The sequence below is a fragment of the Typopeltis vanoorti genome, chromosome 2 (genome assembly GCF_054136105.1).
Source record: "Typopeltis vanoorti isolate ZY-2024b chromosome 2, IOZ_Tvanoo_1.0, whole genome shotgun sequence".
In the NCBI taxonomy this organism is placed as follows: domain Eukaryota; kingdom Metazoa; phylum Arthropoda; class Arachnida; order Uropygi; family Thelyphonidae; genus Typopeltis; species Typopeltis vanoorti.
The window spans coordinates 65,439,339-65,456,910 of NC_143550.1; the positions used below are offsets into that span (position 1 = coordinate 65,439,339).

Genomic DNA, 17,572 nt, shown 5'->3' on the forward strand with positions numbered 1-17,572 from the left:
TGATCAAATGAGTCAAAAAGAAAGTGATACAAGGGCTGGGGCGTACCTTTTAAGCGACATGCAGTCACATTGCCCTACAGCTGCAAGAAGTAGATGAGGGCTACTGCATCAAGGGCTGGTGCGGTTAAAGAAGCGAACCCAGCAAGTGGAGAGAATGTTGCAAGTGGGAACATTGAATGTTGGAAGCATGACTGGAAGGGGAAAAGAGGTGGCAGACATGATGAGGAAGAGGAAGATGGACATTTTGTGCGTGCAGGAGACAAGGTGGAAGGGGGAAAAGGCAAAAGAACTAGGAGAAAGGTATAAATTGTTCTACTCTGGAGTGAATAAAGAGGGAAGAAATGATGTCAGAATTGTGGTGTGTGGCAGAATGAAGGGCGAAGTACTGGAAGTGGGTAGGAGGAATGACAGGCTCATGTGAATGAAACTGAGTCTTGGAGAAGAGCAACTGGTCGTCTTATGTGCATACCATACGCCCCACAAGTTGGCTGTACAGCAGAAGAGAAAGACGAGTTCTGGAACGTGCTAGATGAAGAAATGAGGGAAAAGAAAATGAACCAGTGATTGTTGGAGGAGACTTGAACAGACACATAGGGAGACAGAATAGGAACTGTGAAAGGGTGCATGGTGGTCATGGAGTGGGAATGATGAACCAGAAAGGAGAGAGGATTTTGGACTTCGTAGTAACGTTTCATCTGGCAATTGTGAACTCCTTTTTCTGTAAGAGGGAAGAGCATTTGATAACATTTAGAAGTGGTAACAACAGTTCATGAATTGACTACATTTTGACTAGAAGAAAACATCTTAAGTTTGTGACAAATTGTAAGGTAATTTCAACAGATCAAGTGGCACAGCAACACCAGCTGCTGTGCACAGACTTTAAAATAAGATCAAAGATAAGAACCTTTGGAAGCCATGGGAGGAAAACAATTAAGTGGTTTCAATTAAAAGAAGAGAGTGTGAAGAACCATTTTAAGGAGATGGTGTTAGAGAGGATTTTGGATGGACTAGAAAGTGTACAAGACTGGTGGAGACATAATTCAAAAGCAATTCTAAGCTGTGCAATTGAGGTGCTTAGTGAAACATCCGGAAAGATTAGAGAGCAGGAGGAGGATTGGTGGTGGAATAATAATATACAAGAAGCAGTCACGGCTAAGAGGAATGCAAAGCAGAGGTGGGACGAGTCAAGAGTGGAAATGGAGAGAGAGGAGTACAGAGAGAAAAAGCAAGAAGTCAACAGAGTTGTTGCGAAGGCAATGGCATACCAAGACCTTTATGATCAATTAGAAACAAAGGAAAGATTTATCGATTGGCAAAATATAGAAATAAGGCATCAAAGGACATCATACATGTGAGGCAGATCAAAGACTCTGGAGGAAGGGTATTAAGGAGGGATGTGGATATAAGAAACAGATGGAGAATATACTTTGAAGGGCTTTTGAATGAAGAAAATGCAAGGACTCACAGAGAAGACGGGGAGCCTTATGAGGGGATAGTGCAGAACATTAGTAGAGAGGAAGTGAAGGAGACCATAAAGAGGATGAAGAATGGAAAAATCGGTGGGCCCTGAAAGGATCCCAGTGGAGGCATGGAAGGCACGGGGGGGGGGGGGGGGGGGAGAAGAAGAGGGAATTGACCTGCAGTGGGACCTGTTAATAAAAGTTTGTTAACAGGAAAATATACCTGAGGAATGGAGGGAAAGTACTCTTATCTCCCATCTACAAGAGTAAAGGGGGGGTACACAAGACTGTAAGAATTACAGAGGAATAAAGTTGATGTCCCACGGAATGAAAATCCTAGAAAGGGTTCTTGATGGAAGACTGAGGAAGGAGGTGGAGATTGCAAAGGAGCAATTTGGATTCATGCCTGGTCGATCGACAACAGATAATGGAAAATTTTCGAGAGAAGTAACAGGAGCTACATCTGGTATTTATCGATCTGGAGAAAGCATATGATAGAGTGCCAAGGCAAGAAGCCTGGAGGTGTCTGAGGCAGAAGAAGGTACCGAAGAAATACGTCAGATTGGTGCAGGAGATGCACAGAAATGTGAAGACAAGAGCTCGGACCTGCCTGTGAGAGTCAGAAAGTTTTCCAGTGAGAATTGGCTTGCATCAAGGGTCAGCATTAAGTCCGTTCCTATTTAATATTATGATGAAGGAGGTAAGAGAAGACGTGCCTTGGACAATATGTACTGTGTACAGAATCAAGAAAAGAAGTGGCAACTAAACTGGAAAGTTGGAGGAAAGTATTGGAAGAGAGAGAGGTATGAGACTGAGCAGAAGTAAGACGGAGTATATGTGTTGCAAAGTGGATGGCCGCCAGGTGACAGAGTCTGGAGCTGGAAGGAAATGTCATCAGGAAGGTCAGTGACTTTAGTTACTTAGGTTCAACAGTGAAAGAGGATGAGAAGGAAGTGGGATGCAGGATGCAAGCGGGATGGAGGAACTGGAGAGAGAGATGGCTGGAGTGCTATGCAATAAGAGGATGCCGATCAATCTAAAAGGCAAAATTTACAGGACTAGTAAGACCAACTATGATGTATGCTTTGGAAACTGTGGCCCTGAGGAAAAATAACATTAGCAGGATGGAGGTAGCAGAGATGAGAATGCTTAGGTGGATGTGAGGTGTGACCAGAAAGGATTGTCTAAGAAATAACTATGTAAGGGGAACGGTGAAAGTTACGAACTCAGGAGCAAAGATATAGGAAGCAAGATTGAGAAGGTTTGGTCATGTGATGAGGATGGACGAGTATATGGGAAGAAAGGTCATGCTGATGGATGTGCAGGGGAGGAGGAAGCGTGGGCAGCCAAATAAGAGATGGAGAGAGATGGTGGAGGAGGACTTGAGGATGAAGAACTTGGATGTGGTTACAGTCCAAGACAGGAGGTTGTGGAGGAGACTCACTACAAACAGTGACCCTACTTAAGTGGGACAAGTTGCAGAAGAAGAAGTAACCCCAACAAGAGAGGTCACAAGACCTATAATGGTGCCATGTATGGGGAAGTGGTTAAAAAGAAGTAATCTATTAACAAATTTCTTGAAAAGTTGGGGCTGTATTCAGTGGAAAAAATAGCATGAAGAAGGTTGCTCCAAAGAACAGAAGCAGATGAAATGAAAGAAGAGGAGAAGCTGGTTTGATATGTTTGGAGCTGAACAGTGGCTGCATATGTTCTTACATGATTAGAGGAAAATAGTGACCAGTTCTGTGGAGCAACGCCAATTAAAGAACCTACAAAAAAGGCATAATACAGAAATGGAATGCCTACAAAAAAAGTGACTAGAGGGAGTGTGTGTGTGTGTGAGAGAGAGAGAGATGAGTCGCCTGACTTCTGTATACAATTCAAGAATTCTTAGAGAGAGATTCTGTGTGCAGCACTCCAAATGTGAGAACAATATTTTAAAGATAGTTGGATATGGCATTTATAAAGTGTTAGAAAATGAGAAAGAGGGAAATAGTGATTAGGGCAAAAATATTTGAGTATTACGTTTTTTGAATGAAGAAGTGGATGGACAGCACTATCACCAGCAAAAGTATGAATAGAATTTAAAGGTAAGAGAGGGAGAGAAGGTCATTAATGTATAGGAGAAAGAGTGTGGGTAAGAGCATGGAATACGGGGGGGGGGTGCTCCAGCAACGATAATAAAATCTGATGAGGGGAAGTCATCTACCACAACACACTGCAGTATGCTGTGTGCCATGGCAGATGAAACAACCAGAGAAGAAGCTGGGAAGCCAATCACAAAGGGTAGGATGGAAACCTTAAGATGTTGGTTTGTCGAGAAGGCTATGATGACAGACATGATCAAATGTCTTGGAAATCTCAAGGTGAACTATGTCAGTTTTTTCAGATCTTCCTACCATTGGCCTGAGTCCAATGGTGGGTAAGGTTAGCGAGGAAGTTTGCTATAGATTCCACCAGTATAGACTCCACCATTCCCTTTTTTATGGACAAGCTGGATAAAAACTTGCTTCCATGCTAGTGGATAGGTGCCAGATGAGTGTGGCAGTTTATATAGGCAACATGATGGGTGTTAATTCTGGAGAACTTGTCTGTCCTACGTAGCAAATCCCGCAGGAGCCTTCCTTCCTATGGAAAAAATCTCAAGATTCCTACATCCACCAAAACCACCTCATCATCCTCTTAAAAAACCAGGAGTCTACAAAATCCATTGCTCTTGTGGGATTTGATACGTAGGACAGACAGGAAGATCTGGAGAAATACGCATGGCCGAAGACCAAAAAGACATAAAATACAAAAGAGAACAAAAAACGGGTCTTGCTTTCCATACCACTCTTCCACTGGACACGATGTACTCTGGCAAAAAACGACGATGTCATACACAGAAAACAACAGTTATATAAGAAAATTTAAAGAAGCTGCCAATATGCTAAAAAACCTAACCCAATGCAATAAAAATCAAGGTTTAATTCTCCATCAAGTGTGGTCAGCTCTAATAAAAAATCTACCTCAATCTGAGCTCGGACTGTATGAACAAGAACAAGTGACATCATCCAGTATTGTTCAATTACTGCATGATGTCATGACTCAAATATCTGCATTCTGTTATTTGAGTTTATGAATAGCCAGATGGTTATGAGTTGTATTTATTAATTCTCTTGTTTAAACTTGAAGTTATACTATTTACCCCCTGAAGATGTAAATCCTACGATTTACGAAACTTGTCGGGAACTATTATTTTGGTATTTTGTATAACTGAATAATAAAAATTGTGGTGTAATCACCGAAACATATCTTTTGAAGAATAAAATTGATTTTTTTGCGTCAATTTATTACTATGAATGAGACTTGATTCACCATTACACACACCAGAATCCAAACAGCAATCAAAACAGTGGACAGAAGCCGGTTCCATCAGCAGGAAAGGTCATGGCATCAGTGTTTTGGGATGCTAAAGGCATTTTGTTTATTAATTATCTTGAAAAGGGTACAACAATAACTGGGAAATATTATTCCTATCTTTTAACCAGACTAGACGAAAAAATTCGTGAGAAAAGGCCTGGTTTGCAGAAGAAAAAAATCATCTTTCATCAGGTCAACACACCTACCCACAAAGGTGTTTTGGCAATGAGAAAATTAAGGGATCTGCACTATGAATTGTAGGAACTTTCCCAGATTTGGCTCCCTCTGACTTCTGTCTCTTCCGAAAACTAAAACTCTGCCTCACTGGTCAGCGTTTTTCTTCGAACCACTACAAGGACGGGATAATGGTGCTGGAGCATCGCTGGAATAAATGTATTAGTGTTAAGGGAGATTATGTTGAAAATAAAAATAATTTTGAAATTATAAATTCGTTTTTTTCATTGTTAGGCCAAGAACTTTTCAGACCACCCTCACAATATCAAGATTAATGAGATAGGATTTTTCTGATCTCCTTCTGGTGAAAGATGAGGAGGAGGACTATACATGGTGTGAGCAACAAGGAAGGGCAGAAGTTATGGTCAACAGCCTTAGCAAGGGACCAAAAGGCTCAACTCTCAGTTAAGAAGGAGGCAAGCTTATTGTATTTGGTCCATGTGAAATCTGTTTTGAATTTCTGATGATTTTCTTAGTTTTGTTTTGGGCTTTAGTATAGGCTGAGTAAGAAGTTGGAGTTTTTGTCTTGAACAAATGAATATATGCTGTATTTTATCATGGAATGTAAAAGCATGTTTTTCTTGATTTCTTTTCTTTTTTCTTTTATACAGAGGTCATTCCACTTTGTACTGTTGCAGCACCATAGGGTATAAGGACTAGGCTGACTTGAAGGGGATCAATCTGTAGAAAAAGAACATTGAAGTCTCAAAGATCAAATTGGGGAATGATGGCTCTCATTCCTGTAAGGATCATGATATCTTTTCCATAATCAGACAATGGAAAAGAGGTATACAGAAGTCATTCTGCCATAGGGTATAAGGACTAGGCTGATTTCAAGGGGATCAATCTGTAGAAAAAGAACATTGATGAAGTCTCAAAGATCAATATTTGTAATAATGTATTAATGTACTCAGTGTAGGTGAAATGGATGTGGAAGCACTTTTACTGATGAGAGTTATTAAGAGGAGAGCAAGCATCTGCAATGTCTATTTGGAAGACATTTAATATAATGATTCAGCTTCCTTTCTGACTTCATCTGCAAAGTTTTAGAAAAGGGAAGTCACTTTGTGATATGAATATTAAAGTCTCCTAGAGTGATAATCTCAAGTTTGTGCAATCAGATTGTATGAAATCAACTTTTAGAGATAAGTAGTCAAAGAGGACAGTATGACAGTCTGAATTAGAAAAGTGGTAAAGGCAGTAAATCAGAGGTATAAAGTGAGGTAAAGAAATCTTGGACCAGAGCAGATTGATAAGCAGGAATTCCAGGTTTCATAACCTCTGGCTAGAAATGTCTGATCTGATGAACACATATTCTTCCCTTTTTTAAAGACATTCTGCAAGATGATAGCTGAGGTGGACTGTAGTCATGAAAGATGCCAATTAGACTCATTGTGTAGGCTTCTTTGGAGAAAGCACATTAGAATCACTATTTTCTGGTATTAAACCACACACAAAGAGTCAAAAAAAAACATCCTTGAATTAAAACACAGTTTCTTTTTGACTTCTTTGTGTGTGGTTTAATACTGAAAAATAGTGATTCTAAGATGCCAATCACAGTTCTCTTAGAAGCAGCATACCAGTTTTAACCTGTAAGTTGTCCATCATTAATGTTTGTTCTAATTCTCTACCTATTAGTGAAATGGATGAGGAAGCGATTTTTATTGGATAAATTCTGGTATCATTTCAGCTATTTCAGAATATATTTTTGCTATTTTCCCCCGATTTTTTAAATATTTTCGTATTTTTTGGGGTTTTTTGTTGCTTTTTGTGAGGGTTTTTTTTTTTATTTTTTATTTTTAAATATCTGCAGTGACACCAGTATTTGGTTTTATATTTTTCGTGGTTGAGTTAGTGCAGCAAATGTATATAGCAGAGATACGCAGCAGTGGTAATGGATTTGTGCACGATTCCTACATAGAAAGTGCTTAAAATCCAATTTAAATGCAGCTCTACAATGTTCCTTGCATGCTGCTGCCACCATATTCAGACTCCATCTAGGCATGAGCTGGCAGAGTAAGTAGCAGCAGGATTATTTGCCACCTGATCAGGAAGTATCAAGACATGTTACTATCAGGCTTAGTCCTGTGGACCACCTGGTAGCTGTAGAAACCTGTTTATTGAAGTACCCGCAAATGGAAGAGGCACTAGATTCCTAATTTATTAGTAATTATCAGTGTGTTGAGCATGACCAGACCATGACCTACATCACATGTGAGAAGAAAGAGGCCAGAAACTGGCGATCCTACTGTGGGGACAAAAAATGCCACAGCCACTCAAGCTTCCTCTAAACAGAGTGGTAGTGTTTCACTAGACAATGAAAGTCATCTACCACCTGGTGGTCTAGTCTAGTTAGCATTTCCTTCAGCAAGGGAAGATATGCTTGTAAAGTGGCAATATTCATCTTGCCAGAGTCCATTAATGGAAACAGGGCATACCAAGTATGGTGGTATGCAAACAAAACTGCCAAGGTCACACATGGAATGGAGACTTAAGTTTCCTCGGTGTGGAATACATTTACAAGTCTTTCATCTCTCAGTGCATGCCCGGACTCTTTATTAGCTCTTCTCTCCACACACAGTGAAGGACAACTTATTGAAATATGGTTTTACTGCAGATCAAAAAAAACTCTTGCACAAAAACAATTCAAAATTATTTTTTTGAATTGTTTTTGTGCAAGAGTTTTTTTTGATAAAAATCCAATAAAAAATTTAATACAACAACAAAATTCGGGGAAAAAAAAACACTCACTTTACAACATTTGTAGGCTCAACAACAATATAAATAATGTTTACTACCATCTACAAATCAAAAGAAGACTTATTATTCTATACAGAACCTTGACTTTAATATAGATAGTCAATCTTCCTACCAGAATACCAGACAACCATCACCATCTTACCAATATCTCTGATCTTACAAGCTCCTCTTCAAATATACTATGGATGTCAGTTCTCTTCATAAATTAGACACAACCTGATTCACGTTTCCTTCACTTTAGATCAACCTACACCCAACCATTCTCAGTGTCATGCCCTCTGGCATTATAATGGTGCCAAATTGGGGCTTCTATTCCTATTTTCCTAGTCTGATTACCACTTAATTTCTCCTGATCCAAATACTTGCTGAGACCAAATAGCAAAAATAATTCTAACTGGAATGAAAACCTTCAACCCTCACACCACCCACTATCCAAGCCTTGATTATTAATACTAATATAATTCATAAATTGATGAATGCATGATGAATACCTATCAGATTGAACATACAAAAAGAACAGATAGTTACATGAAGTGAGAATAGCATGACAACAAATGTTAGGGTGTTTTCTTTCTGCTGCTCTCCAGTAAGTCAACATGCTGTTATTAGAAGCCTGTGGGAAACTGTAAATGTAGTCATTAACATGGCTGCACACAAACCTTAGTCAATGGACAATGGAGCACAAGGCTTGTTACAGGGATGGAAAAGTGTAAGAAGTTTAAAAATAAAAATTTGGCTAAATTAAAAATAAAATAAAATATTATTATATTTGCATAAAGTGAATATAAAATATGTAAAAAAAAAAAAAAAATAATAAATTTGATTTCCAGACAATTTTCATGTCAGTAGACAAGATTTTCTCTATTCTGCTTTCCATGAAAGACAAACATCCTCCCCTGGCTCATCCAGGAGTGTAACAGATTCCTTGATTCTGCAGTCTATGCTCTTTTGGTCAGACAGGTAATACCATACACATCCAATAAGCATATGGATAACAACAATTTTCTCCAAGATGAGAAATTTGGTCTTGAAGAGCACAAAATTTTTACTAGTCACATGCTTGCAGTAACTCTCTCTTCCATGGGCTATAAAAAATCTTCACGAAAGTCTTTTCAAATATGAGGATTGCTTTTATGCTCTTCACAATCAACCCAGTCTAAATCACAATCTAGATGACTTTGAACTCTGGCTAATAATCTAACCATATACATAATTGTGTATATAGTATTCATAACATGAATATGTATTCTTATGCAAACAATTTTATTTACACAACACACTCTTATATGCTTATATTTTTACTTTATGTGTGTGTATGTGTGTGTGTGTGTGTGTGTGTGTGTGTGTGTGTGTGTGTGTGTGTGTGTGTGTCAATGCTAATGTATGAATTTCTGCTAATCTGCAGATTCCTCAGGTAATGTTCACATTACCTGTATCTTTCAGTTAAAGTTGAAAAATAAATGCGCTCTACACTTTTAACTAGATAATGTGTAAACTAATTTATATTTATATAATATTTAGTTAATGTACACATTAACTAAATATCGTTACATAAAGTTCGAATTTTTATCTCAAACACACAAAAATTACCTAATGAGTATCTATCTTCTCATGTGATGAATTTTACATATGCAATTTACTATGAAGTTATAACTTATTTGTGTATTGTTAGGTTAGGTGATTAGACACTTTTATTAGAAAAATAAAGAAAATACAAAGGAAAAGAAAATTTAACCTATTTAAATTTTAAATCAAAGGACAAACAGTTAAAATAAAAACATATTCGAAATTGAAATTACTATAAAAATAATTGCAGGCTTCCTTCTGACAGGAAGCCTGCAATTTTTTACTAGTTTTCTGGTGGCTGCAGACAGTAATACTTTTACACAAAAGGCACTACCTTATAAATATTGACACTGCATAAATCTCAAATTTGCCCAAACATGAAATACTGCTTACATTGCTTGATACTATTCAGAGGAGGGCAATCAGATTAACTGCTGACCACTCTCAGAGACCTTCAGTTTCTGTTTTATACCTCTTCTACAGATATTTTCATAGTCAATGCTCTGGTGAATTTGCCTGTCATTCCTCAACTTTCTTTCGACTGTTTATTTTTAAATTTTTTGTTTTAATTCAATCTCATATTTTTTTCTCTCCTTTTTTTTATCTATCCTATTCCCTCAGCCATATGGCTGGTGGGAGTAGCTATATGCTACTATACTAGGGAGATGATTATGAGCAAGGTGGTTTCCCGTTGCCTTCCTTGCCATAGTATTTTTTATGACTGTAGCAGTGTATGTTCATGGGACCAGTTTAACTGTTTTGAGGGATGAAAAACCCTAGTTAGCAGGAGAAAAAACCCTTCACCACCACCATAAGAGACCAGTTAACTCACCTTGCGTTGAAAGAGACCATGTTTTTATTTAGTTTGTTAATATTGTATCTCAGATGATTCACATGTGCTAAATCTGTAATTAATATCTTTTTAGTAAAAAAAAAACCTTATAGATGACTAGTATTTCTTCAATCTGCATCTTAATATGATGAAGTGTACAAGCCATTTAGAACTGTGCAGTCATCCTCAGAGAGAGAGAGAGAGAATAGTGAGAAATGGATAACTGTGCTCTTCAGAGTCAAGAGCATTCTTGTTGATTGAGAGTTTAGGATTAATCTTAATACTGTTCAACTGCCAACTCTCCAACCACACATAGGGGCAGTGGACGTTATGGCTTTAATATTAATTCTGACTGACAGAATTTCTGAAATGCACAGTTGGTTTCATTATTCTGGAAGTCTAGAATAACAGTTTGATTTTTGGTATGGGATTCTCTCCTATATTGGGAACAGCAATTTTGGTTTTTGCTGTTTTAAGGTTTTCATTGTAGGCCCCCACCCCCCTTTTTTTTACTAGTTTAATTCAGGTTCTCCAGTTTGGGAATATTAGAGTCTCTAACATGTTTTTGTAATTGAGATCATAGTGATCTAATTGTGAAACCAATACAGAAAAAGTCAGTGGGATTATTGACAAGGGAAACTAACTATGTACAATACTGTGATACTCTGTTTCTTTCAGAATTTCAAAAGGTTTAACAATTTCTGATTGGTGTTTTTTTTTTTTTTTTAATTTTATTTTATATATTTTTTTATGTTGTGCCCATACACAAGAGGTTGGTTGATCAACCTATAGTACATTAGTACAGTGTATGAGTAGTGAGTTGGGAAAGGAGGAACTTGTTTACATTTGATTTAAATGACTGTAAATTGTATAATTTGGGAAACACAGCAGGTGGGAGATTGTTCCACAGTGTAGCAGTTGCAGGGGATGAAGGAGGAGGAAAAGGAAACTTGTCCTGTTTGTTTCTAGGTGTACTGTGAAGGGATGTTGAGTAGCAGCTGCATGTGTTCTAACAAGCTTAGTACTGAATGGAGAAATTATTGATGTTATTTCAGATGAGCATTTCCCTTAGAAATATTTGTAGAATATTCATACTGTAGAACCATACATCTGTGCAAAAGTATGTGTGTGTGTGGGGGGGGGGGGGGGAGTTGGTAAGAGATGGGTCATTAATAAATCTAATTGCTCTCCTCTGTATTGAGTCAAGCATTTTGAGAGAACTTTTAGGGGGCCCACCTCATATGTGGGAGCAGTATTCAATAGCTGGGCAGATTTGTGATTTGTATAATGTTAACAGCTGTTCAGGGGTGAAGTAACATCTTGAGTGAAAGAGAAATCCTAGTTTTTTTGAAGCTGAGGATGCAATGGTTGTGATGTGTTTATGCCAGGAGAGGTTTGATGTGAGGGTAATTCCAAGAAGAAGAGAGATCTCAAACTGTCTGGAAATTTGGGGTATTGTCAAAAAGGATACTGGGAAAAAAATGTTTTTTTTTTTATTGGAAATAGTACAGAACTGGGTTTTATTAGCATTGAAATTGATGAGATTATCCAAACCCCATTGTAGGATGACTTGGAGATCAGAATTGAGGGTGGTGGTTGATGTTCTGTAGATTAAGATGAGTTGTGTAGGGTAAGGTTTATCAAATGCAAGCAAGGAGTGTAGTGTACTGTCTTCTGCAAAACTGTGTATTGGGTTGGAGGTCAACTGATGTAGGTCATTGATATATATATATATAACAGGAAGAGGGTTGGTGAGAAGACAGAACCTTGTGGAACCCCAGCATTAATTGAATAGTGAGAGGATAGGGAGCCATCCACCATCACACACACATAGTGTGCACCCAGACAAAAACTGACAATCCAACTACAGAAGTCCTGGGTCAGACCGAATGATGGTAGTTTGCTTAGTAAGCCTTTGTGCCACACCCAGTGAAAGGCTTTGGAGATATAAAGTGCAACCCTCCTTGAGATTCACCAAACTTCTCCATGGCATTTGTCTAGAGATGGGCGACGCATACATAAGGAAACTTTAATATTTTATTGGAAGAATGGATTTCTTTAATTTGTGGGGTATCTGCACAAATCCTGGCTATGGCACTGGCATAAGCAATTAGTTGTTGAGGATATGCTCTATTAATAAAGATCTCAGATAGATTTTTAACTATGTTATTTAAATTCTTAGAGGTTGTGGAGAACTTAAAAGTGATTAGGAATTGTATTAATTGTAATATGACAGATTTTTTTATGGAATAAGGATAATAGGAATCAAAATGCAAATAGTTACCTATATTCATTTGCTAATGGTATATTTTGTATCAATGTTTGATCTGGTTAATGTCAAATTAAGGAAGCCGATTGAATTATTTTGCTCATAGTTTAATCTACTGATGCAGTTACTAAGTAAAACTTGCAAAGTTTCTTTCACCAATGCACAAGATATCAACATAACACCTATAAAATAAGATGCCTAAGGGAAAGAAAGATAATACTATGCTCGATTCCACACGGATCAAGAACAACTCAGCAAGTTACCCACTGAAGTTTTAGCCCATCAGTGCCCAAAAATGAGGACTCTCAATGTTTATTCCAGACTTCTAAAATAATGAAACAGAACTATGCATTCCAGAAACCATGTCAATAAGAACTAATATTAAAGCCTTAGGCATTCACCACCCCAACATGTTATTGGAGAATTGACAATGGAATATTATTAAGATTAACATTAAACTTTCAACCAATATGAATGCTCCCCAGCTCTTCGATGTCAACTCCTTAGACAGCACGGCCATCTATTTCTCACTATACTCATGCTTCTCCTTCATTCCTTTGTGGAACCAATGTAAAGACAACCAGTGGGATTGACAGGGGAAATTAAATTATTATTATTATTACATGACACCTCCAGGGAGTCCAATGACTCATTCAGAGAGGGCATTTACTCTACAACTCTCCGTCTCCACCACTCAAATGCACCAACCAACTACAACCAACCTCAACTACAATCATTACACCAACGCCATTTACCGCCCACCACCACCACCCCTACTAGTATTTTCACAGACAATCACAAACATCCATGCCCAAGGTGAGATTCGAACCCACAGCCTTTTGGCTGTAGAGTGGATACGCTAACCACTTGGCGAACCAGGCTGGCATTACTCAAGTGTTTTCAATCAATCCAATAGCGATTCTCAGAATGCTTGTTGTAACAGTTCTTACATTTCTGTGCTCATCTTACCAATGTTTTTGGGATTTTGATACACATGCCTTGCTCTTTTAATACACTTATTTCATAATATCAGGAGAGAGAGAGAGAGAGAGAGAGAAGGCTTGCATTTTAGATCAGCTCATTCATAGCTCAGCAGAACCACCTTTCCCCTGGCAGGTGGCATTAAGGAATGTTGCTAAATGTTTCACATGTTTACCATTTCAATAATGTTAACAAAAATAACATCAATAATGAAATAAATAAATGTGGTATGAAGAGGATCACCTCAACAACCTGTAGAAAATGGCCAGAGAATAAAATAAACTACAGAATAGTGGCTAAGGGGACAGTTTCAAATGTGAATCCTGGAGAGCATGGAAAATAGGAGAGGTGATATGAGTGGATAAGTTTGGTGAAAGGATCTTAATGGACAGAGGCAAAGGATATTTTTAATAGGACCAAAATGGTGGCAAAATGGGAACAAAAGTCATTCATGGATATTACTGTGGGCAAAGGATAAGTAAATTTTTTTTTTACAGGGAGAGCATGTGTGGGTGGGGGGGGGGGGGGGGAGTGAGAAAATAATGAGGTGTAATGCCAGAAAGAGAAAAACAATGGAGGAAAAGGAATGCATTAATACTAAATGAAAATCAGATCAAACCTTTCATGATAACATACTGTGACTCTAAGGAAGAGTAAAAATAATACTGACAAGGACAACTAACGTCCACTATATGTAACACTGTTACAGTGAATTCACTTGCTACAACAAACCACCCACTGTTAAAAAGTCCATGGCATCAAATCTAGCTAAGGGAAAGTCCTTATAGCAAACCATCACTATTCCTTTCTTCAGAATCAAACCAAATAACAACTGACTATATATCCAATAGCCACAGACTTAATTCTTTTGAAAATACCCTTTACTTTATTCTCTTTATATTAATCGCAACAGTGCCAGATGTTAAAAGTTTTTTTTCCCCCACTTGGTTTTACTATGAATTAAAGATCAAGAAATTATATTCGAGGTACTTAAGGGTCAAAGATGTGTAACTGAGAGGAGACCTCCACATAGCCTTTAAAGGAATGCGGAGAACCGACCAGGGCTTCTGACCTAATGTCCAATCCTAACCTTCTCATGGTGTTGGGTATCTACTTGGATACTGAATGAACGAGGCTGGGCTGGCAATTTGGGATTTAGCCGACCAAATCGTTTTCTTATTGGTTAAACCAAAATAAAAAATGATGGTACGACATGACAAAATTTCATGCTGGCTGGGACGTCGCCTGGTTAAACAAGCCCCCCCCCCCCCCTTGAGTAAAACACTTGACCAAAGACTAGAGACAGCAGATATGAGAGTCCTGAGAAAGATTATAGGCGTGAACAGATGGCATCAATGGCAATATCATATTAAAAACGAGGATATTAGGAAAGAACTTGACATTGCCAACATCCAGGAATGTGTTAGCTGAGCTAATCTCAGGTGGTATGGTCACTTAAACAGAATGGGCGAAAAAAGATTAGCAAAACAAGTGTTCTCTGCCAGGTTGGCAGCAAAATGACCCAGAGTAAGACCAAGATATAGGTGGATTGATACGGTACAAAGTGCCTTAGACGATAGAAATATAAGATCTGATAATGTTGGAGTCTTAACAAGTAACAGACTGATTTGGAGGAAAATTATAGATAGGAAGTTAGTAATGATGTATTTTTTTTCATGTAGTACTATCATATCCTGTACACCCCTTGAGAGTACATGGCAGGAATTTGATGATGATGATGATGAAATTATATTCTTGTTTTACTTCTTTATTCAAGTGTAAGCAAACAAAGTTTGTGCATGAAGTAACTTCACAACTGGGCAATTCGTATATAGAGGTTAATGACTTGATATTGTTTGCCTTAGAATCCCATGATGCAAAGCATTATGGGAAGGATCACTACCCACATCTTTATTGTATAATAAATTTAGTTTAATTCTTTATCCAAGTGTAAGCAAACAAAGTTTGCACCTGAAGTATCTTCATGACTGAGGCAACTCGTGGTAAAGGTGGACAAGCTCTCATCACTCCTTGTCTTAGTATCTCCCGTAATGCAAAGCACATCTCCTTGCAGACATGTTATAATGCTATGCATTAAGGGAAGGACCACTACCCACACTGGTTTCGACCATTATTGAGGTCTCGACAATGGGAGCCAGACCCAGAGGTGATGATACTGGAAAATTAACTTCCAACATCTTTCTCTAAATTTAGGGTAACTTAATAAGGTGAGACACCTTTTGGCAATTTGTATAGGTAAATATGACTTCTCCATTGCTTCCACCTTAGTATCATCACCTCTAGGTCTGGCTCCCACTGACGAGACCTCAATAAAGGTCGATACTGGTCTGGGTAGTGGCCCTTCCCTTAATGCATAGCATTATACATGTCTGCAAGGAGATGTGCTTGCATTATGGGAGATACTAAAACAAGGAGTGATGAGAGGTTGGTCCACCTTTACCATGTTGCCTCAGCCCTGTAGATACTTCAGATGTAATTACACTTGGATAAAGGATTAAACTAAGTTTATTATAGTCTAACCAAGTGGGAAAAAACTAATAACACCTTTATTGTACAATGAAAGCTGTGGAGATTTCATGACTAAACAAGCACATGTGACCACAGTAATAAGTTATAATAAGTAAATATTTCATCTTAAGTATCACAGGACACCATCAGTACAATTAATTCAAACAATACTAGGAATAAAATACAGTTAGGGCGCATGATTACAATGGAATCCCAGTAAGCGTGCAGTAGCGTGTCATAGAATTAAATTAAAATAAGATAACATATATAAAAATTATTTTACACAATTTTGCATGACAATTTCCCATACTTTAGGGATAGCAAGAACGTCATTACGGTTTAGATTTGGTCTGTGAAGTAGGGCTTCAGCATTTTCTTTATATAAACGTTCAGGTTTATATAAAGATCTATGTAGAAGTTTGGTCTTTTTCCAATGGATCCTTTGGTTTGGGTTTTCAACTCTGTGTTATGCAAGGCCAGATTTCTGCAGTTTGATAAGATGGATATGGTCTTGATATTCTGAAATGCGTTTATGAAGAGATCCACCTGTCTGCCCATAGTAAGACAATTTACAGGAGCATGGTACCTCGTACATGCCAGGTAGCATCAGAGGTGAGGGTTTGTCTTTAGGAGAAGGTAACAAGTTATAGATCTGGATGACTGGTTTGTAGGTAGTAGCAAGTTTGTATTTCTTCATAATTTTTGAAAGACGTTCGAAGTTTACCTACACTTCACAAGAATGACGTTCCACTCAGACCCGTTGTGGATTCTATTAGCAGCCCGACTTACAAATTATCAAGACTTTTATCTAATCTTCTTTGTCCTCATCAATTAAAAATTCCACAGAGTTTCACGCAAAAATAAAAGACATTCAACTGTTGGAAACTGACACGCTAATTAGCTTCGACATTGTCTCCCTCTTCACCAATATTCCCCATAAGGAAACGATACACTTGTTAACTCAAAAATTTTCACCCCATATTGTTGAATTATTCAAATTTGTTATTAAGTCTGGATACATCACTTGGAAAGAGAAAATTTACAAGCATGAGGAAGGAACAGCAATGGGGGGGGGGGGTCCTCCCCTATCACCAAACTTAACCAACCTGTTTGTAGAATACCTTGAAGAAAAAATTTTCGTGTTTAAACTGAAACCAAAAATTTGGCTATGATATGTTGATGACATCTTTGCTGTCTGGGGTCATTCCGAACAAGAACTACACCTGTTTCTAGATAAAATAAACCTTCTTCATCCTCGCATCAAATTCATGCTAGAAAAAGAATCTCCACAGGGTATCTCCTTTCTGGATTTACGCATCCAAAGAAAAGAAGATGGTTCCATCTCTACTTCTATCGCAAGCCGACATTTTCAGTTCACAATTCTTCTCCTTATCAATCCATCTCAAAAATTTAGCATCATTAAATCATTGGTAACCATAGCACACAGATTCTGCTCCTCTGAAGAATCTCTAAACCAAGAATTGGAAATAATCAAAACTACTGCCATACTAAATGGATACAATCCTAAAACAACTCAAA

At 37.9% G+C, this 17,572-nt stretch overlaps 1 protein-coding gene across 4 annotated transcripts in view; it reads right to left on the reverse strand.

Annotated features, from left to right (window-relative positions):
• Window positions 1-17,572, reverse strand: part of pns (DENN domain containing pinstripe) — a 347,031-nt gene that overhangs the window by 268,609 nt on the left and 60,850 nt on the right. The gene's annotated exons all lie outside the window — the stretch shown is intronic.